Source organism: Pongo pygmaeus, chromosome 9, assembly GCF_028885625.2.
Source record: "Pongo pygmaeus isolate AG05252 chromosome 9, NHGRI_mPonPyg2-v2.0_pri, whole genome shotgun sequence".
Lineage (NCBI taxonomy): Eukaryota > Metazoa > Chordata > Mammalia > Primates > Hominidae > Pongo > Pongo pygmaeus.
Window position 1 is genome coordinate 123,183,824 of NC_072382.2, and position 25,250 is coordinate 123,209,073.

General features: G+C 42.9%; 1 long non-coding RNA gene across 2 annotated transcripts in view; it reads right to left on the reverse strand.

Moving 5' to 3' along the window:
- Positions 1–607: 607 nt before the first annotated feature.
- Positions 608–25,250, reverse strand: part of LOC129009056 (uncharacterized) — a 38,887-nt gene continuing 14,244 nt past the window's right edge. The window contains exon 3 of one of the 2 annotated variants that reach the window (XR_008492614.2): positions 608–1,241. This is a non-coding gene — a long non-coding RNA (uncharacterized LOC129009056). Of the gene's footprint in view, positions 1,242–23,330; positions 23,447–25,250 lie in introns of those variants that run through there. The other variant, XR_008492613.1, reaches the window with a different exon arrangement.

The window sequence follows — 25,250 nt, forward strand, 5'->3', positions numbered from 1 at the left end:
ACTCAGCAAGCAAGGTTATCCTACCTTCCTTTTTTTTCTTTAACTTTTTTATTTTTATTTTTATTGTTTTTTTTTTGAGACAGGGTCTTGCTCTGTCACCCAGGCTGGAGTGCAGTGGCATGATCTCAGCTCACTGCAACCTCCACTTCTCAGGTTCAAGTGATCCTCCTGCCTCAGCCTCCCAAGTAGCTGGGACTACAGGTATGTGCCACCATGCCCGGCTAATTTTTGTATTTTTAGTAAAGATGGGGTTTCACCATGTTGGCTAGGCTGGTCTCAAACTCCTGACCTCATGCCTGTAATTCCAGCACTTTGGGAGGCCGAGGCAGGCAGATCAGGAGGTCAGGAGTTTGAGACCAGCCGGCCAACATGGTGAAACCACCGCTACTGAAAATACAAAAATTAGCCATGGATGGTGGCACACTCCTGTAGTCCCAGCTACTCAAGAGGCTGAGGCAGGAGAATTGCTTGAACCTGGGAGGCAGAGGATGCAGTGAGCCGAGATCGTTCCACTGCACTCCAGCCTGGGTGACAGAGTGAGACTCCCTCTCAAGGCAAAATAATAATAATAATAATAATAATAATAATAATAATAATCCCTAACAGCTTTTTTTTCAGAGAGCCAGCTGAAGAATCCTTTTGCCTCTGCTATCTCCCTTTGGCTGTCTTTCTTGTGCTCTAGCACAAGCCCCAAAATAGAATCCTTGTCCAGGACACCTGCTTGGCCTTGTGTTAATTTTAATTACATGGGGAGCCACAGCCTCTGGTCTGTAACATATTCAGGGATGGCTTCATAAAGGAACAACTAGTGCAGTTGCCTGGGGTCCCACACTTACAAGGACCCATGCTTGGTTCAATGTGCTACTGTTGCAGTCTTGAAATTCTTATTATTTTGAACAAGGGGCCCTCCAAATTATATAACCAGTTCTGTGTATATCTCCTCATGTTCAGGCTTCCTTCCCTCCATGTACCTCTCCTGAAGTAAGACAATTCCAATGTCTGGAGGCAGCTGGAAAGCATTGCATGTGGAACACCGGAGGTCGCATCTTCTCACCCCTCCATCTTTTCGGATTACTTCTCAATTTCTACTAGGAAAGCCTGGAGACTTCTGAGATAGTCCAAGTTTCCCATTTTACACATGAGAATACCAAGATCCAGAGATGCAAGGTCCTCCAGCTACCACTTAAATTATTTAGGTATCCTTTTCCAGGTATCTTACACTTCTATTATACCAGGTAACACTGAAAGAGAATGAGGTCAGAGGAATTAATGATCAGTCACTCGACATGGCAGGATATGGGATCTGGACCTGTTTCTATATAAGACAGAGGCTGGTTTGAACCATAGGCAGAGTTCCTGAGCTCTCTCACCAGCAACATTTTCACCTTCATCTCCATCTTGACATCGCAGACTTTGAAGAACTAAAAGGATCTTTGAGGTTACATTCCTAACCCAGGAGTCCTTAAAAAGATAACATCTAAGTCCCTGGGATTCTTAATTTTTGAGTGGAGGACTGTTTCATTTTTGGAACACCTTTGTTATTAGAAAGTATATTCTCTTTATAAAGAACAGAAGTCAGCCTCTCCATAAATTCCAACTACAGCAATCAATGGCCCTACAGGATGACAAACAATAACTCTCTCCACCTAAAAGCTTTTTGAATAATTGCAACTAGCTTTATATCTACCACCCCTTCCTCCAAGCTGTTTTTGTTCTTTTTCCTAGTTGAACACCCAGTTCTCTGCAATGTCCCATAGTGATGGAGTTTCTAAACACCTTCCTATTCTTCTCTCTCATCTGTGGTGACCCTCAGAGCCACTAAAAATCATTAGGTTATAAAATGAAAAGAAAACAAAGCAAAAGTATCATGGCATTTTTTAACATGTGCTAAGTAAAAAAATCAGTAATTATAATCCCAGCACTTTGAGAGGCTGAGGCAGGAGGACTGCTTGAGCCCAGGGGTTTGAGACTAGCCTGGGAAATATGGGGAGAATAAGTGAGTACCACCTTAAAAATTTCATAATTTTTAAAAAATTAGCTGGATGTGGTGGCACCCACCTGTGGTCCTAGCTACTCAGGAGTCTGAGGCAAGAGGATAGCTTGAGCCCAGGAGGTCAAGGCTGCAGTGAGCTGAGATCGCACCACTGCACTCCAGCCTGGGCAACAGAGCAAGACCCTGTCTCAAAAAAAATAGTCAGTAATAAAGTTCTAGGACTGGAAAGACTGTGGCCAGGATTATAGGGAAAGGTAAGTATGTAAGTCAAGGCTTTCTGTTGCAAGTGATAAAACCCATTTGGGACTTTCTTAAACAAATAACGAATATTTTCACCCGAGAGCAAAAAGCCCTCTCCCCCTTCAGTTCCAGTTGGAAAAGGGCTCTGATTAGTCAAATTGGGTCACTGCCAATTCCTGGGTGGGGAAGTCATAGTTGAGTAAGAAGAGGAAAGAGTCACCCAGATCACATGGACAGAGGAGGGAGCAGAGTATCACCAGGAGAGAGGTGAAGGTGTGGACATAGGCAAACAAACATAAAGGTGCCCTGCAGAGAGTGAGCCAAAGTCAAAGACAAACACTAAATATTTTATTTAGTTATTGCGTATTTATTTCTTTAGATGGGATCTTGCTATGTTGCCCAAGCTGGTCTCAAACTCCTGGCCTCAAGCAATCCTCCCACTTCAGCTTCCCAAAGTGCTGGGATTATAGGCATGAGCCACTGTGCCTGGCCTTCTAAGGATTATTATTTAAAAAAAAAAAGGAAGGTGTAGAGAGCACTCTAATATTCTAAGAATAGAGTAGTTAAGACAGCAGCAATGCTAGAAAAAATTTTAATTGGCTAATGAGTAATATATATACTTTTTTTTTCTTTTTTGAGACGGAGTCTTGCTCTGCTGCCCAGGCTGGAGTGCCAAGACATGATCTTGGCTCACTGCAACCTCCGCCTCCTGGGTTCAAGCAATTCTCGTGCCTCCCAAGTAGCTGGAATTACAGGCGTGTGCCACTATGCCCGGCTAATTTTTGTATTTTTAGTAGAGACAGGGTTTCACCATATCGGCCAGGCTGGTCTTGAACTCCTGACCTCAGGTGATCCGCCCGCCTCGGCCTCCCAAAGTTCTGGGATTACAGGCATGAGCCACCACGCCTGGCCTGATAGTTTTTTTTTAAGGGAGATAAACAAGTAATGAAGAAACAAGAAAACGTTGAGTGCATTGATTTTTTAATTGATATCTAGTAAGAATGCAATGTAATATTTTGTGATGGGAAATAATTATAATTATTTAAATACATTTTAAAATGTTATAAAATCTGTGCTAATAGTGACTTGATATCTATTTGAAAAAGTGCTTTGAAAATTAAAACAGAATCAACTTATGATTATATAACAGTGGAAAACTATTGAGGCATTGAACACCTGGATGAAGGGTTCTCCTGTGCTGGGGCTGTGGTCCTACCGCCTGGGCGGCCATTCTAAGGAAGAGGCACACAAGAGCTCATGCTGTGGGTAGACATGCTGGCTACGTTTCTCATACACTGTTTTCTTGAGCACTGGGGAAACCCAGAGGAGGACACTTCATTTGTCCAATTAAAGATGGGATTTCATTGAGTGCTGCCTCAGAGCCCACAGACCACAGGCCCAGATGCATTCACAGCTGCCCAGAGCCAACCAGGTGGCTAGAATGTCACCAAGAGGGGACACCGGGTGGTTCTAGTTTCCTTGTGGTTGGAGTCTGTTGAGTTAACAGCCCAAATCTGACCACATAGGCTTGGAACAGCGTGCAAGGGAGCAACTGAGAGGAAGTTAGCCAATGTTGGATCCAGGCCAGTCAACTTCTAAGAAAACGTGCCAGCAAGGGGCAGGGCCCTTGCCGAGAAGAGCTGGGCTCCTCTGGCTGTTTCTCATGGAGGCATAATTCAGTGGTGAAACCAATGCTCCCACAGGCCCCACACCAATGCTTCCTGCCCCTCTAAGCCTACAGAGCAATTGCTTTGCCTGAGGCCTCTCGAGTTGAAGGAAGATCAATAAGGACGCCTGATAGATAATTGTGACTTGGAGCTCTTTGGATAGCTTGTCATGTTCTCTCAGAGGGCTTTGGCTTTGTTTATACAACATGGGAAAAGGCTTTTAAACATTGAAACTTTTGATATTTTACTTTCCAAGAGGAACCACTACGGGCATTTAAAAACTCAGTCAGCAAATATTTATCAAGCAGCTTCTACCTGCAAAATACTGTGCTAAACTGTTGTAGATTCACAGGCGTGCTGTAATTAAGTTGTACACATGAGATTAACTATTTACAAACAATACACCTACGTTTATATATCAAATGAATATTGTCATCTTTACAACAATTATTTCAGGAGATAATACTCTTTTTTTTTTTTTTTTTTTTTTTCTGAGACAGAGTCTTGCTCTGTTGCTCAGGCTGGAGTGCAGTGGCACGATTTCAGCTCACTGCAACCTCCTCCTCCCGGGTTCAAGTGATTCTCCTAACTGGGATTACAGGCGCACACCACCATGCCTGGCTAATTTTTGTATTTTTAGTAGAGACGGGGTTTCACCCTGTTGGTCAAGCTTGTCTCAAACTCCTGACCTCGTGATTCTCCCACCTCGGCTTCCCAAAGTGCTGGGATTACCGGCATGAGCCACTGCAGCCTGCCTTCAGGAGATAATATTCTTAATCCAATGGTGTTATCTGCGTAGAAAGTATTTTTAGAACATCTTTTCTTTGGGCATCACCTCAGAGCCTATGGTTCATTGTTTTGAATATGTTCAATGTTGCAAAGCCACTGAGAGTAGAGGCAAGATAAAATTGAGGAATATATTTTCTGATTTTAAAGGAGCCCACACAAAAACACATGTGAATATTCAGAGTAGTTTTATTCATAATAACCCTGAAATGGAAACAACTCCAATGTCCATGGCTATGCAAAATGTGGTAATATCCATACAATGGAATATTATTCAGCCCTAAAAAGAAATGAAGTACTCATACATGCTACTGAGTGGATGGACTTGTTTTCCAATCAGATCCTTCTGATCAAAACAGGATGTAGCAGAGGAACTGGTGGAAACCAGCAGATGGTGACGAAAGCAACCTCTAGTTGCCCTCACTGCTCATTAGCATAAAGACACTCCCACTAGTGCCATGACAGTTTACAAATGCCATGGTAACGAGTGGGAAGTTGTCTTACATGGTTCCAGGAACTTCCCTGCCCCTTTTCTAGAAAATTCGGAATAATCCCATAATCAGCACTTAGTTAAGAGTAGGCAAAAATATAGCTGGCCAGCAATCTGTGACGGCTGTGGCAGCTGCTGCTCCTGCTTGGGACTGCAGTTGCTGCTGCTGCTGTAGGCTGCTCTGTTTATGGGACAGCACTGCTCTGCCTATGGAGTGGCCACTTTGCTGTACACTGCTGCTCTGGGCCACTCTGTCTATGGGTTAGCCCTGCTCTGCCTATGGGTTAGCCCTGCTCTATGGAGCAGCCATTGTGATGTACACTGTTGCTTTAATAAACTTGTTTTCTTTCACTGTCAGCTGATTCTTGAATTCTTTTCTGAGTGAAACCAAGAACCCACCAAGCTAAGCTCCAGTTTTGGGGTGCATTTGCATCACTACAACATGGATGAACCTTGAAAACATTATGCTAAGCAAAATAAGCCAGTCACAAAAGATCATATATGATAGGATTCCATTTATACGAGGTATCCAGAAAAGGCAAATCTATGCAGACAGAAAGTAGACTAGTGGTTGCCTGGGGCTAGGGATGGGAATAGGCGATGGAGGTGTTCTAAAATTGGATTGTGGTGAGGGTTGCATAATAGTGACTTTACTAAAAATCATCTAATTGTACACTTAAAGTGAGTGCATTTTATTATATGTAAATTATACCTCAATAAAGCTTTTTTGAAAAATGAAATGTGGCTAGACATGGCTCACTCGTGTAATTCCAGCATTTTGGGAGGCCAAGGCGGGCAGATCACTTGAGGTCAGGAGTTTGAGATCAGCTTGGCCAACATAGTGAAACCCAGTCTCTACTAAAGATACAAAAATTAGCCAGGCATGGTGGCTCATGCCTGTAATCCCAGCTACTTGGGAGAATGAGGCAGGTGAATCGCTTGAACCCAGGAGGCGGAGGTTGCAGTGAGCCCACATCGCGCCACTGCACTCTAGCCTGGGCAATAAAGCAAGACTCCATCTCAAAAAAAAAAAAAGGAATATAATGAGTATAAAGTATAAAAAATTGATTTTGGGGTGACTTATGGACCAATTCTAAAGGCAAATGGAAAGGGTTAGAAAATTCTTCCCTCTCAAAGTTCTAAAAATCAGTTGAGCAATAGCAGCATCCTGAGAATGAATGTGCATCGCCTCCCAGGGTGACTGATGGCCAAGTCTCATTTACACACAGTCTGATGGGCACTACTCCAGTAGTGCAGTAACTATTATAGAGCTATTGCCTTTCCCGAAGCATATAGTCCACTGGGGAGATAAGAAATATAAAGATACTGACATCTGTCGATAAACAAAGTAAAATAAATTAGCTCTGGTCAAATTGGCTTTTAAAACACTTTTTGCTCCTTTTACAGTGTGAGTTGATGGCACAGTAAGAGATAGTGGGGCTTTCCTTTTCATAGTCAGTTTGCAAAATCCCTACATAAAGGATTTTAAAAGATCAGTTATGAGGAGAGAAAATCCCCAGATGAGGGACATACTGTTTTTCCTCCCTCCCAACTTTCTCACTCCCTCAAATACCGCTGTGGTAATGGGAACCTTCCACTTGAGTCCTTTTGCCCCAAGTCCAAGAGAAATAACACCATGATCGATATTGCATTTTCAAAGTCACTGATACATAAAAATAACTTCCTAGCTATTGTCTAAATGAATGACTGCATTTTAGATTTCAGCTGACACAGGTTTGAAATCCCTCTCTTTGGTTTCAGTCCCCATTTCTCTGTAGAGCTGATGTTGGCAGCTTGAGGTTTTTCTTTAGTGGTGCACCAATGACATCTCTCTCTTGCTACCTCTGTTTCTTGTCTTGGATTTTCTTCTCCAAAATCCAGAATGATTTTCCTCTTGCACTCTGCAGGATAAACCCATGCAATGTGGCTATGACATCAAGCTCCGTGCCAGGATGTGGAAGTGGGATTAGGAACATACAGGTGAAGCTTTGTATGATTTTGAAAGGTTTAGCACATCATGAAACTGGCCTTGTTGCTCAGATAAATGCTAGTTGACCTATCAAATGCAGGATTAAGTTATGAAAATTTGCTCCCAAAGGCAATATGGAAAGATGGAGGGACTCAGGCTGTAGTCATAGTTCTCCTGAGGAATGGACAGATGTGTGCAGATATGTGCTGCAAAACCAGATTGCCTTTCCATGCCATTGAGAGGCCTCTTAAGGAATGTCCGATGAATATTAAGAGAGAACTCAATAAATGTGCATTGTGAAAAAGACAGAGTTACTTAACACATTATAGCCAGGTGAAGCCTAATATTGAATTAAAACGCCAAGTTACCAGTCACTAAAGAGGGGAGTCCAGAGTACAACAGTTGGAAAACTAAGCCAAAGACTTAGGAAGGTGCTACTGAATGTTCTCACTGTTATTGTGCTCAGTGGCTGAGCACCTGGCAATTCCAGGGTATGCCAGTAGGTCTGCAAAGAGGGGAGGCTTGGTGCTTAGTTTCTAAAACTTACCCGGGAAGCAATTGTGAATTAATCAGTCATTATAATCCATGAGCATACAATATTTCATGGCATTGTGTTGAACTGTTTTGTGACTGTATCAGCTTTGGGATGTAAATATTTAAAGAATACCAACTGTATCCACTTCATCTCAATTGCCAGTATTTAGTGTAGATTCTACAAAGATGCATACACAAAATTACCTGATTTTGCTGACTTTATACAGGTCAGTAAGCTCAACTAAAAAGTTAGAAAAAACACAACCTCTTACTTCAATAAAATAAATTATGGTAGCCAACAGTGCTTCACAGATTTGTCATATGAGTTAGCAGTAAAAAATATCTCTCCCTGATGACTAAGCCATGGACTCAAATCCCCATGTCGGTCACCTCTTTTCTAATTATCATTAAGCATGACTTAGCTGGATGAACCACGGCTCAGGAGGAAGCATTAAAGCTCAGACATTGACCATGACAACTAGAGTGGAAATGTCTCTAAAATTGGGCAGTGGCCTGAATATATTGTAGGTCTTCTTTGAGAATTATCAGAGGCAAGAGGAATTGAACCAGCACCTAAAAGGAAATGAAGGGTTAGCCTGCAGCCTACTAAGGATGGTAGCAAGGAAAAATGACACTCAAGAAAAGCAAATAGTTCTATCAACAACCAGCCAATATCAATTTTCCAGATCTCAGAGGCTCAGAGAAACATGGACCAAGACTGTATGAGCAAAGAAATCATATCTTAGGCATGGCAAAGAGAAAATTAGGTAAAGATCAAAGGGAAGGAAGAGATTTTTGACTCAGAGAGAAGGAGAGGGGAGAGAGAAGTTTTGGTGGGTGTCTTATCTGTATATGTCCATGGTACCTAGCATATTGCTATAAATGTAGTCAAAGGTCAATACATGCTGTTTGGTTGAATGGATGGATAAGATTTTTGGTAGTTGAGAAACTTTGAAAGAATGATGGATGCTTTTCCATTTTTCCTAAATTGTGTCCCTGAGTGCAGAATTTGCCACCTGCAGATATTATATCTCAAGCTGCTTAGTGGTGAAATGGCTTAGGTAAGAGATACTTGATATTTTTTGGCTTAGGCAGTTTTTGTTAATATGTACATATGCTTATGTCATTATTTTACTCTTGATCTTTTTTTTCTCAAACAAAGTAGTGTGTGGGTTACATGCTATTAATCTTGATTTAAGCAAGTCATTATTTTCCAATAATAAGTTTTTTTAATGGTGCTAAAATATACATAATCTAAAGTTTACCATCTTAACCCCTTTTAAGTGTAGAGTTCAGCAGTGTTAAGTATATTAACATTGTGCAGTCTCCAAAATGTTTTCATCTTGCAAAACTGAAACTATACCCATTAAACAACAACTCTATTCCTTCTGCCTCCAGCCTCTGGCAACCACCATACTACTTTCTGTCTCTATGGACTTAGTCACTTTCGATACCTCATGGAAGTGAAATCATATGGTATTTGTTCTTTTTGTGACTAGCTTATTTCACTTAGCATAATGTCGTCAAGATTCATTCACATTGCAGCATGTGACAGGATTTCCTTTCTTTTTTTAGAGACAGGGTTTTGCTCGGTTGCTCAGGCTGGGTGAAGTGGCATGATCATAGGTCACTTCAGTTTCCAATTCTTGTGCTCAAGCAATGCTCCCGCCTCTGCTTCCTGAGTAGCTAGGACTACAAGCACTTGCCACCATGCCTGACTAATTTTTAAAAATTTTGTAGAGACAGGGTCTCACTATGTTGCCCAGGCTGGTCTCGAACTCTTGGCTTCAAGCAATCTGCCTGCCTCGACCTCCCAAAGTGTTGGGATTACAGGCATGAGCCACCATGCCTGACCAGATTTCCTTTCTTTTCAAGGCTGAATAATATTTCTCCGTTTGTATGTAGCACATTTTGTTCATCCATTCTTCCATCCATGGACAGCTGAGTGGCTTCCACCTATTAGCTATTTTGAATAATGCTACTATGAACATGGGTGTACTAATCTCTCTTCAAGACTATGCTTTCAATTCTTTTGGAATATATACTCGGAGGTGGAATTGCTGGATTATATGGTAATCTTATTTTTAGTTTTTTGAAGAACCTCCATATCGTTTTCCATAACTGCTGCACCATTTTACATTCCCACCAAGATTGCACAAAGGTTCCAATTTTTCCACATCCTCACCAACACTTATTTTCTATTTTTCTTGACAGTAGACATCCTAATAGTGTGAGATATTGATCTATTTCTTATGCTTCACCACAAACTAGCCAAGGTTGAAACTCTCTTCATTTAATAGGAACAAGGAACGCAACTGGGACTCTTTAGTGGGTCCTCAATAAAGGTAGAAACATTCCAGCAGCTCCCCATCTCATCCACAGTCAAATCCAAATTTCTTATAATGATCTTCTAAGGTCCTATAAGACCTGGCCCCCACTACCTCTCTGGCCTCACCTCCCACTGTGCACCCCTCCATCACTCCACTCTACCCACACAGGCCTCCCTGCTGCTCCAGGAACACAACAAGCAGGGCCTTTGCACTTATAGTTCCTTTGCCTAGGATGCCCCCAGATATGCAGGTGGTTTACTTCCTCACCTCCTTCAGCTTTCCAATCAAATGTCACCTTATCAGACAGGCTTTGACTAACCACCATATATACAACAGCAAACCACCTCCTACACATTCACATACACTGTCTCTTAATTCTTTACTCCTCACATCGCTTTATTCATAGCACTTATCACACATGACAAGTCTGGCACATGATTGGTATCCAACATATATCTGTTGAATGAATGAATCAATGAATCAATCAACCAATCAGTCAAAGATAAAGCACACATTCCCTTTTGTTCTCAATCTTGCTTTTCTCTCAGTTCATCCCCAGAATTCCCCCCTGGATAGAAGAAATTGGCCACTGAAAGACACATAAACCTGTTCTGCAAAAAGTTATACACCCCTGCCCCCGATGGTTCTCCTCCTGAGAACCTTCATCTGAGTCAATGGCACAATCATCTGGAAGCATGGAGTCAACTCTTCTCTCTCCCCCTGATGCCCTACTCTCAGTGCATCAGCAAGTCCTACGGTGTCAACCTCCAGAACATACATAACTGTCCCCTTCTCCAGACTATATTCTCTCAGCCACTATTCCCTCTCATTTAGTCTCTTAACTGGTGTCCTCGCTTTTCTTCTTGACCCACTCCTACCCAATTTGCACACAGTTGCCAGAGAGGGATTTTAATATTTGTCCCCTCCAAATCTCATGCTGAGATGTAATCCCCAATGTTGGAGGTGGGGCCTGACAGTAGGTGTTTGGGTCATGGAGGCAGATCCCTCATGGCTTAGTGCTGTCCTCACTATAGTGAGTGAGTGCTTGTGAGATCTGGTTGTTTAAAAGTGCGTGGCATCTGGGCATGGTGGCTCATGCCTGTAATCCGAGCATTTTGGGAGGCTGAGGTAGGAAGATCACTTGAAACCAGGAGTTCAGGACCAGACTGTGCAACATGGCGAGACCTTGTCTCTATAAAAAAATCAAGAAAATTAGCTGGGCACGGTGGCATCCACCTGTGATCCTAGCTACTCGGGAGGCTGAGCGGGGGTAGTTGCTTGAGCCTGGGAGGTCAAGGTTGCAGTGAGCCAAGACCATGGCACTGCACTTCAGCCTGGGTGACAGAGGGAGACCCAGTCTCAAAAAAAAAAAAAAAAAAAAAAGTACGTGGCACCTCGTCCATACCTTCTTTCTTGCTCCCGTTCTTACTGTATGACATGCCTGCTACCCCTTCACCTTCCACCATGATTGGAAGCTTCCTGAAGCCTTTGCTAGAAGCAGATGCTGGCACCATGTTTCTTGTACTGTTTGCAGAACTGTGAGCCAATTAAGTCTCTTTTCTTTGTACAAATTTACCAAGCCTCAGATACTTCTTTATAGCAACACAAGAATGGCCTAATACAACTATCCTGCCTAAAATCACTTCAATGTCTACCCAAATTTCCTATTATAGGCCCCAGAATTCTGTGGGCTGCAGTTCTGTTCACCTCTTCACATTCATCCGTTGTCACTATATTAGGCCATTTAATTGGTCAAGAGGCTTAATTGGCTCATGGTTCTGCAGGCTGTACAGGAAGCATGGTGCTGGCACCTGCTCAGCTTCTAGGGAGGCCTCAGGAAGCTTCCAATCACGGCAGAAGGCAAAGGGGGAGCAGGCAGGTCACATGGCAAAAGCAGGAACAAGTGAGAGAGAAGAGAGAAAGAATTGGAGGGGGTGAGGTGCCACACACTTTTTTTTTTTTTTTTTTCCAGACAGAGTCTTGCTCTGTCGCCAGGCTGGAGTGCAGTGGCACAATCTCGGCTAATTGCAACCTCTTGAACGGCCTCCTGGGTTCAAGAGATTCTCCTGCCTCAGCCTTCCGAGTAGCTGAGACTACAGGCGCATGCCACCACGCCCAGCTAATTTTTGTATTTTTAGTAGAGACGGGGTTTCACCATGTTGGGGTTTCACCATGTTAGGGTTTCACCATGTTGGCCAGGATGGTCTCGATCTCTTGACCTCATGATTCACCCACCTCGGCCTCCCAAAGTGCTGGGATTACAGGCGTGAGCCACCAAGCCCCGCCACACACACTTTTGAACAATCAGATCTCCTGTGAACTCAGAGCTAGAGCTCACTCATCACCAAGATGAAGGCCCAAGCCATTCATGCAGGATCTGCCCCCAGGATCCAAACACCTCCCAGCAGGCCCCACCTCCCACAGTGGAGATACATCTCAACAGGAGATCTGGGTGGGGACAAATATTCAAACTATATCAGTCACTTTCCCCAGCTTCCTTTGCTCCATCCCCACTGGGTTTTGTTCAACTTCTTAGGCGCTTAATTCCTTCTGGCCTGAACCTTTCCTGCTTGCTTCCTCTTGCCCATTTGTGTGGCTGGTTCCTAAAGACCATTCTTTAGATGTCGACCCAAATATCACCTTCTTAGAGAGGCATTGCACAGTCCCATCTGTCCAAAGGAGGTTGCTCATGTTTTTCCTTCTTCGTGTGGGTGTGTGTACCAAAATCTCTTTAATTCCCTGTCATTGGACATTTTTTTTTGTTTTACTAATATTTAGATATTGTAAACAACGCTTCAAGCAATATCTTTGTACCTCTATCTCTGATATAATTATTTCCTTAGGAGAAAGTCCTAGAAATGGAATTGCAAGGTATAAGAGATTATTAACGTTCTTAAGGCTTTAAGATGTTGTCTTTGAGTAGGATCTGTTACATCTTGCGTCCTTACAAATTCCCCTAAGCTTCAGTGTTCCTCGCAGGACAAGCCGTCCAGGAGGCTGCGGTCAGCACTCCTGCCTGGTCTGTGGCCTTCAGGCGATTCAGGGCCAGCTGCAGGGCCTAGAATTCAAACATTCTCTTGGCAACACAGAGGTAGTCGGGAATACCCTTTTCTTGAAAGATATTTTCACCAGAAGTCCAAATGGCAGCAAGCCCTCTGCCATTATCTGAGAATCTGTTCTGGTTCAAGGGGTAGTTGAGTGCTAAACTTCTGGGAAATTCTGTCTATCCCGGATTCGCGCTTCACCATGGAATCCAGTCCCTTCTAGAGGGCTTCACTCACGCTCCCTGTGGTCTCTGAGTCGCCCTCCTTTTCCACAATTTCATGTGTAATCTCATTTTCTGTTTCTGCTACAATGTCAAATTCTGGACAAAAAAAAAAAAAAAAGGACCTGCATCGTGCAAACTCCTATTGTGTCCAAGCCTGCTCCTGTCTCAATCTCCAGTGTGGCATCCATGCTCCTTACGGCAGTAATGTGCCTGTGACATCGGGTGCAGGTTTGGGACCCTCAACATCCACAAACCCTGCAGAGATGGGACCACACTGGAGAGCCACACATTCTCCTGTTTCCGGAGGAGGCTTCTCTGAAGGCAGCTCACATGAGTAAAAGTCACTTTTTCAGGTCGCAGTCCCGCGCAAGGAGCGGAAGGGGCGGCGGCTCCTGCAAACGCCGCGGGAGGGCAAGCGCGCGGTCGCAGAGCTCCAAGACCAGGTCCCGGCCCCGCAGCGCCCGGCCCAGCCCGGCCCGCCTACCTCCCGCGGAAACTTCGAGCTGCGCAGCCGCCGCGCCGGCGCCTCCCCGGCAAAGTTCCGCTAAGTGCGGCCGGCGGCGGTGCGGGGCGCTGGGCACCGGACCATTTTCTGTCAGACCACCCTGTTTGTTTCCTCAGGAACTTCACAATTAGTAATTAGTTTATTTGTCACCTCACTTGCTTATTGTCTATACCTACAATAAACTGTAGCTCCCTAAGGTGGTGGTGACATCTGATTAGTTTATTATTGCATCCCAGTGCCCTGACATATTATTAATTTTTACATATTTACATATGAATAAATATGCATATTTATTATTGCATCCCAGTGCCCTGACATGTTATTCATATTTATGTATTTTCATATTTACATATGAATAATGTATAGAACGGATGTATGTATAGAATAATATATGTATGTATAGAATGAATGAAAACGATGGATGGATGGATAGACTGATGAATGGATGGATGAAGAATGATGTGAGGTATTCACATCTGACTCTTCTTGGCACTACCCTACCGTGAGAAGAGCTTCTCTTGAATCTGATGAGAATTGGTGGAAACAAAGGGCAGGCAAAACTGTACTAGCTCCTGGACTCTTTCCCACAGCTAGGGAGCCCTGGAATGTCTCCCCACAGAGCCCACCCATGGCCCATCCATTCTCTACAGAGCCTTGGGGTTTGTTTCTCCACAGTAGTTCAGCCCCCCTCGCTGATCAGAGCAGAAAACCAAGGTTCAGAAAATAGACTTGATAAGCTTGTAAACACACAGTTCATTTGTAGGAGAGATAATTATACTCAACAGTCATTAACTTTAGCCACTCCTAAGTCACTTTGAGTTGACCTCAATGTATTTGGCTGTCACTCTGTGGATGGACTCGTCCAGGCTCGTGAGGATCAAGGCAACATAACAAGGCTCACCATTTTAATCTACATCTCATCCCACCACTTATCAGACTGTGCCTGGTGGCAGAAGCCTGTGGGGTCGGGGTGTGGAGAGGCTTGCCAGGGCTTGCTCATCATCAGCTGGTTATTGGGAATCCGCTGGTGGAAGTGTCAATCCAGAAGGGAAAGCTGAGTGGAGAATGGACCCCGAAGTCAGCAACATGGAGCGCAGGATCTGGACTTGGAGTAGAACTTAGAGATAACCCACCCCCTATTTCCTCTCAGAACCAAGGGAGTTATACATGGGGGACTTTGGAACGGAGAAGTGGGTCAACGTTGACAACGAAGAGGTAAAGACAGCGAAGATGTGAAAATGAGGAGCTAGGTCAAGAAGCAGCGTGTTCATGCGCCAAACCTTTCACTTGGGCCCCGAGCAATGCCTCTCTGGGTCATGGGGACATTTTAGAAAACTTATCAGGCTAGAGAAATTGCACCTTCTCTCCTAGTGCCCTTTGTCACTACCAGCAGTGGCTGCTCTTTTATCCCTTCCTTTAATCTTTTCCTCATCCTCTAAGCAAACCCTGCTCTTCAGAGAGTAACAGTGTCAATGATGTATGTCTTAGCACGACTGGACCCTCCCAAACTCTAATTGATGGGTAGTGTCTGTCTAGAGAGCCCTGTGTTGAGAGTTCTGAGGCATGCAGTGGGCTGAGTGGGACACTCTACTCCGACCAAGTTATGGTGTCAATCACGGGTAGGGGAAGGATCAGTGAAGGGTTGTATGGCCAGGTATTTATCATGCCTGGCAGAGTGAATGTATTTAAGTTCATTGTTACTTACCCCAAGATTATTTGCAATTTAAACCTTATTTCTTTTTCTTTCTTTTCTTTCTTTTCTTTTTTTTTTTGAGAGAAGGTCTCACTCTGTAATCCAGGCTAGAGTGCAGTGGCATGATTTTGGCTCACTGCAACCTTTGCCTCCTGGCATCAAGCAATCCCCCCACCTCAAGTAGCTGGGACCACAGGCTACACCCAGCTGATTTTTGTACTTTTTTTTTTTTTTTTGGTAGAGACAGGGCTTTGCCATGTTGCCCAGGGTGGTCTCGAACTCCTGGGCTCAAGTCATCCACCTGCCTCAGCCTCCCAAAGTGTTGAGATTATAGGTGTGAGCCACTGTGCCTGGCCTCAGTCTTATTTCTAATTTGGCATAAAAGGCTTTTGTCTTCTGGAAAAGAATTTCAGATGTCAACAACAGATGAAAAAGATATTTCATGGACTCAGTAGCTTCTGCAATCATATCACTAAGGAAACAAATACTTTTAAAAAGATCTACAAGCATCCTTAAGTGTTTTTGAATACATATCTTATTGAATTATCACACGAGCCCTAAAGAATTTATCATTTTTTCATGTAAGAAAATCAAGCTTTAAAAAAATTAACTTTTCCCCCATACCGCTAGTATCAGCAGAGCTCAAATTTCACTTCAGTTCTGGCAATTTGCAGGGCTCAGGATCTCTTATTATACCAGTAAATAAGTTCCTCTTTTGTCTTTGCTTAAAGCAGTCCTGGGGATGAGGGTAGAGGGAAGGAATGGCTACACAGAGACAGAAGACATCCCTGCCCAAGAACACACTCACATCCCAAGACTCAGGAAACTTTAAATCCATATATGAATGAGAGAAGGTGAACCTAACTGGAACTGTATCCACAGCTATTGTTTATATAATAAACAAATACATAATTAGAGTTGGGAGTGATTAATCAAGGATGACTTCCTGGAGGGAATAATTTCAGATTAGAGTTTTGAAAGATGCCAGGAGGGTGAGGATTCTGAGAATAGAAAAATGAGAATCTCATTCATAATTTCATTAGTTCTAGCTTTTCAGATGGGCCATGTATGCAAATGTGTTTGAATGTGAGAAGCTGTATAAAGAAATCACCTTTTATTTCTTTGGAAATTTCTGTTATGTTCTGTTTAAATGGCTGAAACTCTAGGGGGGCCTGCTAAGGTTATTAAAAAGAAATTGGTCATTAAATTTAAACTGTTTAGTAGATGAATTTAAAAAGCCAGCTGTCAGAAAACCCCCTCACTTAAAAATAAGGGGCATCATGGAGTTATCACAGAGGAATCATGAATAACATGGCTGTGGCCCCTCTACTTTCTGTCTTTTTGGTTTTTACCCCAATGAAGAGAAAAGGAAATTAGGGAACTGAGAGTATGAAAGAATAAACATGGCTGATGTAATTACATAATCTGCGTCAAGAGATCTTCTTTTTCTGTCTCACAGGTGTGTCTCTCGTTACTAGCTGGGGAGGTAAGGAGGGCAAGTTGGGGAGGTGGTACAGTTGAGTGACCCTCTGATTTGAAAAATCTAAATTGCAATGTCTGTGTAGATTGTCTTCATCATCTAGTGGTCCACCATGAAGTGCAAAGAGTCCTGAGAGGATGACCCCTGACCCTTGACCCCACCATGGCATCAAACCCACAGTGTTCCTTTCCCCTACTAAATGAACACCAAAACACCATGGCTTTTTTTTTTTTTTTTTTTCTGAGAAGGAGTCTCGCTTTGTCACCCAGGCTGGAGCGCAGTGGCACGATCTCAGCTCACTGCAACCTCCGCCTCCCAGGTTCAAGCAATTCTCATGCCTCAGCCTGTAGAGCAGCTGGGATTACAGGTGCTCGCCACCACGCCTGGCTGATTTTTGTATTTTTCATAAAGACTGGGTTTCACCATGTTGCCCAGGTCGGTCTCGAACTCCTGGCCTGAAGTGATCCACCTGCCTTGGCCTCCCAAAGTGCTGGGATTACAGACGTGAGCCACCAGGCCCGGCATGAGCCATTGCGCCTGGCCATGGATGTTAAAACAGCCTTATATTGAAGAGTTTAGAAAAGTATTCTAGCCAGATGGAGTTGGGGGCTGTTTGGGATGGCTGTGCTTCAAGCCTTCCTTCTGGGAAATGTCCTTTCCCCACATCTGCTGATTACTGTGGGCACATGACTCCAGTTGACCGACCAGAATACCCCATCCTCCTGGATATAGAACACTGGGGCATGTGACCTCAGCAGAATCCTCTTCAGGGACTGATATGGACTGAATGATGTGGTGGGGAGAGAAGGTTCTCTCTTTTCTCTTTAAGGATGGTATAAGCCAGGGACAATTGGTGATCATCTTTGGGTCATATGGACAAAATCTGAGTGAAGCCAACGGAACTAGCTACCTATAGAACTAAGAGGTGACAAAAAAATAATAGTCCTTAAAATTTGAAATCCTAGACTCAGCCAGGCCTGAAGTAGATCACCTCTAGGCCTCTTGGTTATATAAGTCAATACATTTCCTTTATCACTTCAGTTGGTTTTAGTCTCTACCCCTTACATCTAAAAGACTACTGGCTAATATAGAGGGAAGCAGACACAGGTAGAGATAAAGGGTTGTGCCTCTTTTAGATAATTTGCTCCTTTGTACCCTTTACAAAGGGCTGGATCTTACTGCTTATGCTTTCAGAGGGCATCCCTCATGGACATTCCTTTCTTCCTATCTTCTGTTTCATTTTTATTCTTTTAACCTCTTCTCCTTCTGCTTCCCCATGCAATCCCCCTTTCTCTTGGAATCTACCATCTTCCCTGGAGAAATAGTCAAATTTCAGTCTCTCTAAGTTTTTTCTTGTATATGGTAAGTTTCACATTCTCAAGCTCCATGGGGTATCAGTGGCTTGACTCATGTACTCAGTACTGCTGCTCTGCAGCCAGGAGGGAAGAGTTCTGGTGTTAGGGTCCATCGGCTCCCCCAGGAAAGGAGGCAGTTTAAGCTTAAGTCCTGAGGATAAGGGAAGGAAGTAGAAGGAGAGCAGCATGTCACTCTGGGCCATGGGTGCCTTACTCTCTGTAACCAAACACAGATCATAAATTCAAGGACTAATTGTCATAAAAACATTTATCTGGCCTAAATAAGAAATTCATATTCCTCTATTATCATAAATTTGACACTTTGAGAGCAATAATCTTGACTCATTTCGTTAAGAAAGCATTTTTCCCTTCTGAGTTGTCTCTCTAGTGGATATTCATCTCTAAATTGCCAGATCATAAACAGCTCCGGACCTAGACACTTCTTCCTAACCACTTGTTTCCCCGGCTTATGCTGCTGGTGTAGGGTAAAGGTGAGAGGCTGGATTAGGAAGCAAAGTTTCAGTTGCTCTATCACTATATTAAAAATATGTCTAAGATCTCATCTGGGAATGTGAGGATTGAAACAGTCAAGAAAACTTGCTTGAGAAAGCTTTTGACAGCAAGCCGACCAATGCTTAAAAATCAGGGCTGGATGTGGTGGTTCACACCTGTAATCCCAACACTTTGGGAGGCTAAGGCAGGAGGATTGCTTGAGGCCAGGAGTTTGAGGCCAGCCTTGGCAACATAGTGAGACCCCATCTCTACAAAAAATTTAAAAATTCAGTGAATGTAGGGGCAGGTGCCTGTAGTTCCAACTACTCTGGAGGCGGAGGCAGGAGGCTTACTTTAGCCCAGGAGTTGGAGGCTACAGTGAGCTATGATCATTACACTGTACTCCAGTCTGGGCAACAAAGTGAGACCCCATCTCTTAAAGAAAAAATCAGAACTTAAAACAACCTTACATGTGCTTAGGAAGGTTTTTGACTCCAAGAAAAAATTCAGGAAGAATTTAGAAGGGTCTATTTCTATTTAAGAAGTCCAAAGGTAGTTTGAAAAGTGACTGAGAATAATTAAAAGATAGTGGGAAAGGAATACAATTATTTCTAGGTATTCACACTTAACTATTATCTGTATATTAGTTAACATTCATATAGCTGGTAACTATGTGCCAGGTACTGTTCTAAGTACTTTAAAAATATTAATCCATATACACTGGGCGCAGTGGCTCTCACCTGGGATCCCAGCACTTTGGGAGGCCGAGGCAGGTGGATCACCTGAGGTCAGGAGTTCGAGACCAGCCTGGCCAACATGGTGAAACCCCATCTCTCCTAAAAATACAAAAAATTAGCCGGCGTGGTGGCGAGCGTCTGTAATCCCAGCTGCTCAGGAGGCTGGGGCAGGAGAATCTCTTGAAACCAGGAGGCAGAGGTTGCAGTGAGCTAAAATCGCACCATTGCACTCCAGCCTGGGCAACAAGAGCAAAACTCCATTAAAAAAAAAAAAATATATATATATATATTAAACCATATAATCCTCATGACAACTCTCTGAGATAATTTAAAGTATATCATTATTTTAACTTACTAATAGCAGTGGTATCAAGAGAATGAGAAGACAAGCCACATACTGGAAGCAAATTTTTATAAATGACATATCTGATAAAGAACTGCCATATAAAAATAAAAAGAACACTTAAAATGCAACAATAAGAAAATGAACAACCCAACTACAAAATGGACAAAAGATCTGAACAGATGCCTCACCAAAGAAGATATACAGTGCACAAACAAGAATGTGAAAAGATGCTCAATATCATGTCATTACGGAATTGCAAATTAAAACTAATAGCAATAATAATAGCTAGCATTTTTCAAATGCCCCCAGTACTCATACTTCATGAATCTCATTTAACCTTCACAACACCTGTAAGAAGTGGGCACTCAATTATCATGACTATTTTATGGATGAGAAACCCAAGACTTGGAGAGGTGAAGTAACTTTCCAAAGACCACAGTTAATGGATGTGAATCCCTATCTGTCTCATCTTAAAGCCTGTGCACTGAATTACTGTACTATAGCCTATTAATATTTAGTCACTTTTAATAATTTACTGTTTTTATATAGTTTTAGTTTTACATTCTTACACAATTGAGTGAAAAAGTAAGCTTATTTAACACTTATACATATTTAACAAGGTTATTACCCAGGCACTACCGTTCATCTGCAGGGAGCTTGTTCAAATTGGCAGCATAGTACATAGGACAAATTTAAGAGCTTTGGAAAGTTGTCTTTGCGGCTGGGTGTGGTGGCTCACATGTGTAATCCCAGTCCTTTGGGAGGCTGAGGTGGGCAGATCACTTGACCTCAGGAGTTTGAGACCAGCCTGGCCAACATGATGAAATCCTGTCTCTACTAATAATACAAAAATCAGCCGGGCATGGTAGTGCGTGCCTGTAGTCCCAGCTACTTGAGAGGCTGAGGTGGGAGAATTGCTTGAACCAAGGAGGTGGAGGTTGCAGTGAGCTAAGATTGCACCATTGCACTCCAGCCTGGATGACAGAGTGAGACTCCGACTCAAAAAAAAAAAAAAAAAAAAAAGAAAACAAAAAACAAAACAAACAAACAAAAAAACTATTTGCAATAATCTAAACTAATAAAGTTATAGGATAAAATCACAGTCTTGGGGGGCAGTTATTCTGATCTTCATTTCCATACTGTCAGTTTGACAGATGTTGACTGAATAGCAGAAGTGTTCTGAGATGGCATATGCAATTGGATATTTTAACACGAATTTTAAAAAGCTATGATTTATAAAGTGTGCAAAACTTACATGAGATAATGCAGTATTCTGGGCTAAGAGTGGGGGAAACTCTTACCAACCCGAGCCTGAAGAGACCAGAGGAAGGGGCAGTTACTGACACCCAGAGAGGACAGCTGGATGGAAGAAAACAGCCCTACGGGGGCAGGCCTTCAGTAAAGGGACATAGCCAACCCATAACTACCTGGAAGGCAGGAAAGTAGGGGAATAAGTACCCTGCCCTCCTTTCTTTGCCACACTATGATCTCCTCGCAGTGCCTCCAATTGGCCAAAGCCAACTGGAAGCCAAGTGCCAGTCTCCTGAAGCACAGGGCAGGGCAAGAAAGGATGAAGACTGGCTTAAAGGAAAATGGACAATATCCAGGAAACTGATAATGGCCCAAATCAGGGCATGTGCTTTGATAAAATGGAATTTCTGAGTGTGGCAAATTAAAATCCATCTCCTGGATCTGGGGAATCCTCGCTAAGTGTGGTTACCTAAGTGGTTGGGCAGCCTGACTATTATAATCCTCTCTCAATCTCTCTCTCCATCAATTACATTTAAAGAGGCCTCTGACTCAAATGCACCAGCCCACAGCTTTGGTTCCCTTTGTGTTTTTCCTTACCCAGCTGGCACAACTGCTGAAGTGTGGAGTGCAGAAGAACCCTCCGAGCTGTTGTTGTAGCAAACGGCTTCCTCCTGTTAGGGAATTTCACAAACCCATCTGCTCAATAGACATCCTTCCTGAGGTAGGCTTGGAAAGGTTACAAACATAAGCAAAGGACAGAAAACTGGGTTCCCATTTCTGGGCTTGTGCAAAGTACATGTGATTGTTGCATAGACAAAAAGAAGGGATGCTAGAGGGCAGAAAGCTGTTCACATGTTGGCCCAGTTCAGTTTCCTGTCTTTACCTTTCCTTCAAAAGTTCTTGGGGCTGGTGTTAGGCACAAATGGCCCGTCCCTTTTTCCTGTACTTGCGGGTGATCTCATATGGCTCACCTTGATTATGACGTCCCACTGCAGTGCCTTGCTCAGCTCTGCTCTCTGATAACACCCTGTGCACTGGCTCTTTCCCTTTGCTCTGTCCCTTTCCCTTTGCTCTGTCTACTCATCTTGAGTCTCATTTCTCTTATCTGGTTGAAAGAAATGCAAAGAGATAAAAAGAAAACGCATGCCAATTTACTATTACATGTCAATTTTCAATTTACTTGGTTGCTAACAGAGTGATGTAGTTCTCACTGTGTGTTCTGCAGAACCCTAGGGATTGGCAGAGTTAGCAAGCAAGGCTTTGGAAACCCTGGGCCCCCTGCAACCTCAGTACCATACATCTGCTTTTGTCTGTTTCATACATTGAGGTTCCATGTCAGGTTTTAATTGTAATAAATCTAGTTCTGCTGCTTGAAATTTTCAAATGGTTGTAAACCACTGGCTAGATCTCCAAGGGTACTTCTCTTTTGTCAGGGGATTAGGGATATCATGATCACAAATCCAATGAGGAGCAATGAAGTGGTTAAGGGCATGGGCTCTGGAGCTCAACTGCCTGTGTTCATATCTGAGCTCTACCCTCCACCAGCTTTAGGACAAGAGCTTGAGGACCTCCCACACCCCAGCTCAGTGATCTGGATGTCTTGGGCTACAACTCAGGATTGAGGAGAGGCTCTTGAGCAAGAGCCATATTCTGGGTTCTCACAACACTGCTTTTGAAATAAAGGTTGTCCAGTAAGCCAGTCACATGCACACAAGAAGAAGAGGAGAGGGAGGAGAAAAGAGTTCCTCATAGGTGCTAAATATATTAGACATGGTTTTAGTTGATTTAGTCAAAATGACCACGGGGAGAGGACTGTTACACAACTTCAGCCTAACAGTGCTACAGTTTCCTGCTCCTGTTTCTCATGTCTATCAGATTTGTTCCTTGCATTTTCCTTGGCTAAACCACAGCTTCATATTCCACTATGCTCTGTGGTCTGCTGCGATTATGCCTTAATGAGGACAAACCCATTTCCTGATCTCTTTAATGAATATTTGCTTCTTGACCCCCCATGTCCCCTCATTAATCTCCCCTCATATGGCTCCAGACTGCACTGCTAGAGGAACCTGACAACTCTCAGACAAACAGAAGATGCACTAGAATATTTAAAGTTCTTACTGCAGTGGTTTCTGCAGCCTCCTGCTTTCACTGAAATTATAAGTATAAATGGAGCCTTATCTCACCTATGAATGATAAAACAAAAGTAGGGAGGACTCAGATGAAATACGAAGAAGAATGTTCTTGCTGCAGATATTAGAGGCACTGAGACAGGTTACTGAGGAATGCTGCAGACCTCTCTTCCCAGTAATCCTAAAAAAAATGGGAAAGGAGTCAGCCAGTTTGCGGTGGCTGAGGTACCTGGAACCAAGAAACAGGGCTAAAATGATTTTGGCAATTCCTTTCTGGGACTTACTAGAGCCTAGTGAGCAAGAATATGGACTTTGGAGTCAAATAGACCTGGAAATGAGACCCAGTTCTAGTACTTACTAGCTGTGAATAACACTACTTAGCCTCTGTACAGAGAGTCACAATGAGGATTAAATAAGATGAATGGATAAAGTGTTTAGCATAGGATCTGACTCCATAGAAAGTGATCAGTAAATATTAGCTTCAGCACTTAGCCTGGAGTTTTATTCACCCATTTTCTTTCAACCCACCATGTTCCATGTCATCTGCACAGACCCATTCTTATGCAACCACTGAGTTGAATTCTTTCTCATCTAGCTCCAAAATGGCAAGTCTCCAAGTCTGAACAAGTTTGGCAATCTCAACTGGTTCTCTTATTAATCAGCTGGGAATGAAACTTCTGACTTAATTCTAAGTAATATAGTTTTCACAGAAATGACCCAGGTCATATTCTGTCATTCAGTCTACCTCATGTAGAACCTGATGAAGATGCTACTGCTGATGGCTTGGTTGTTTCTCTTCATTCTTCAAGCCTAGATTCCCCTGTTCAAAGAGCCAGACTCTTTGAGCTGGAAGGGACCTTGGCATCATTTAGCCTGGGATAACTGCTATACTACAGGTAATCTAGACTCAAAAATAGACTCAAACTGTGAGCCACAGGGCTTATAGGGGAGTCTTACTGGTGCAGTTGACTTCTGTACAGTTTCAAGGAAGGGCAGAAGTTGATGGGAAGTGGGGGGTAGGGAGGATGTTTAACAAAGGAAATGTGCAAACACCACATGTTCTAAGATATAGCAACATAGAGTGGCTAAAGTTTGCGTTTCAGGAGGCAAGTAGTTAGAGGTAATGGTAAATAGGGGAAGAATTTCAGAAAAGAAAAATAAACAGATTCAAGAAAGTTTTCGGTAACATAAGTTTCCATATCTACATGGAGTTCTCCAAAATAGAAAATGAATGCAGGTTTTGCCTTTTCTGAAATACATGATTAGTTCAGCATTGCATATCAAGTATCACACCGAAGTCTTAAAATCTGAGGGCTTTTTTTTATTACTTAATCAGAACTCCCAATTTGAACCATCCACAATATTTCTGATAAGCACTAGTCTAGCTTAAATACTTCCAGTGCCAAAGCATAATACTGGAAGAAGCAACCCATTTCATCCCTTTATTTTAATTTATTTTTATTCAAAGCATAATTACATATGGTAAAATGCACAGATCTTAAGTGTATAATTTGATTAAACTTAATTGTTTAATCAAAATGTGAAAATTGCCATCACCCAAAAAATTTTCCCATGCTCCTTTTCCGTGGCCCACCCTCCCTCTACATTCTCACAGGCAATGACTATTCTGATTTCTATTTCCATAGATGTGTTTTTCCTGTTGCTAGACTTCACATAAGTGGAGTCATTCATTGTGTGTACTCTTTTGTGTCTGGTGCTTCTCATTTAACATAATATTGTTGAGATTCATCTACATTGTTGTATGCATTAATAGTTTGTTCCTTTTTATTGTGGGGCAATATCTCACAGTATGAAAAATCTCAATTTATCTCTTTAGTCTATTGATAGACATTGGCATTGTTTCCAAAGTCTGGCTTTTAGAAATAAAGCCACGGCCGGGTGCGGTGGCTCACGCCTGTAATCCCAGTACTTTGGGAGGCCGAGGCAGGTGGATCACAAGATCAGGAATTCGAGACCAGCCTGGC